This window comes from Loxodonta africana, chromosome 7, assembly GCF_030014295.1.
Source record: "Loxodonta africana isolate mLoxAfr1 chromosome 7, mLoxAfr1.hap2, whole genome shotgun sequence".
Lineage (NCBI taxonomy): Eukaryota > Metazoa > Chordata > Mammalia > Proboscidea > Elephantidae > Loxodonta > Loxodonta africana.
Window position 1 is genome coordinate 22,356,116 of NC_087348.1, and position 2,362 is coordinate 22,358,477.

The window sequence follows — 2,362 nt, forward strand, 5'->3', positions numbered from 1 at the left end:
TAAATCTGTCACCATTTCTCTTTAATTTGTCATTCCGGGCATAGAAGACTATATGATTGTCTTATTTAAATTGGCCATGCCAGTTCATTTCAGGTCACTAACGCCTAGGAAATGAATCTTGTTATGTTCCATTTCATTTTGCATGATTTCCAATTTTCTTACATTCATATTTTGTACATTTCATGTTCTGATTATTAATGGATGTTTGTAGCTATTTCCTCTCATTTTAAGTCATACCACATCAGGAAATGAAGGTCTTGAAAACTTGACTGCACCAATGTCATTAAGGTCATCTCTACTTTGAGGAGGTAGCTCTTCCACAGTTGTATTTTGAGTGCCTTCTAACCTGAGGGGCTCATCTTCCAGCATTATATCAGACCATATTCATCTGATAAAATTTTCACTAGCCAATTTTTTCAGAAGTAAACCATCATTTCCTTCTTCTTAGCCCATCATCTGGAAGCTCCACTGATAAACGTCCATCATGAGTGACTCCACTGGTATTTGAAATACCAGTGGCATAGTTTCCAACATAACAGCAACACGCAAGCCACCACAGTACAACAAAATGACAGACAGGTGGTGTTACATATATATTTATTAAAATATTTTTAGTTGTATAAATATTTAGATAGCTAGATAGACAGGTAGGTAGGTAGGTAGATAGATAGCTTCCATGGAGTCAACTCTGACTCATGGCAATTATATGTACAACAGAACAAAACACTGCCTGGTCCTGCACTATCTGCCTGATTTCTGGAATGTTCAAATTTGTCCTTGATCAATAACATGGAGAAGATAAATTCAAACTAGAATACTGTACAAATGAGTGAGGTGAAGCCATATATACAACAAGATCTGGCTCACATACTGCAAAACACCAACAGTATCAGTGCAGAGAGCAGAGGTGGGGAGTGGGCTAGCACTCCCACAAATATTAGTGTACTTTATTTATTTATTTATTTTTTATGTTATGTTACTTTATGTGACATTGGCTTAAAATAAAATGGGCCTGTGCTTACTCTACCAATGTCCTCAAACAGATTTCTAGGAGAGGATTCTATTGTCCACATCAGGATAAGAACATTTTCTCTTCTCTATCAATCCAATTTCATTTAAATTGCTAAAGAATCAGCAATTGGTGTTTTCTGTTCTTTGCCATTTCAAGTCATAGCTTTTTGCATCATAATTTTCTCATGGCATTTTTAACATCTGCGTTCCTCAGAGTGTAAATCAGAGGGTTGAGCAAGGGTGTCCCAATAGTGTAAAACACAGCCACCATCTTGTCCACTGGAAATGTGATAGGTGGGCGACTGTATGTGAATATACAAGGAACAAAGAATAAGATGACAACAATAATGTGGGAGGTGCAGGTAGAGAGGGCTTTCTTTCTTCCTTCTGCACTCTTGTTACTCAGGGAGTGTAAGATGAAAACATAGGAGATTATCAGGACTATAAAACTCACAATACATATGGCACCACTATTAAATACTATGAGTAGATTTATGACATAAGTATCCATGCAGGCAAGCTTTAACAAAGGTTGCATATCACAGAAATAGTGGTCAATAACATTGGGACCACAGAATGGTAATTTCAAAACCAAGAAAACCTGTGCTAATGAATGGATGCAAGATCCCACCCAGGCCAGATTCAACAATGCACCACAGACACGTTGGCTCATGATGGTTGTGTATCACAGGGGTCTGCAAACGGCCACATAGTGATCAAAGGACATGAGTATGAGCACAAAGATCTCCATGCACCCAAAAAAATGACCTGCAAAAATCTGAGCCATGCACTCGTTGTAGGAGATTACTTTCTTCTTAGATATAGCATCTATAATCAATCTGGGAGCTGTGGTTGTTGAGTAGCAGGCATCAGCAAAGGACAAGTAGAAAAGGAAGAAGTACATGGGGCCCCCTAACATCTGACTGTATCTGATGGTCATCACAACAAGTAAGTTTGCCAACAGAGTTGTAAGGTAGAGAAACAAGAAGATCACAAACACTAATTTCTCGTTCAGAACGTCCTGTGTTAACCCAAAAAGAATGAACTCAGTCACACTGCTGTTCAGCTCCATGGTTACAGGTGATGTCAAAAGGATGCAGCTGAGAAATGGTTAATCTGAAAAAGAAAAGTGTTTAAGTGTTGACTTGGCAATGGCAGCAGACTTGGACTCTGAACTACAACTTTATAGTTCTAATTCCGTGATGGTTCAGTGGTAGAATTCTCCCTCCAACGTAGGAGACTCGATTGATTCCCAGAGAATGTGCCACATGTGCAGCCACCACCTATGTCAGTGGAGGCTTGCATGTTGCAATGATGCTGAACAGGTTTCAGCAGAGTTTTCAGACTCAGA

At 39.0% G+C, this 2,362-nt stretch overlaps 1 pseudogene; it reads right to left on the reverse strand.

Annotated features, from left to right (window-relative positions):
- Positions 1–1,183: 1,183 nt before the first annotated feature.
- Positions 1,184–2,083, reverse strand: LOC135231817 (olfactory receptor 4C11-like; annotated as a pseudogene).
- Positions 2,084–2,362: the final 279 nt, after the last annotated feature.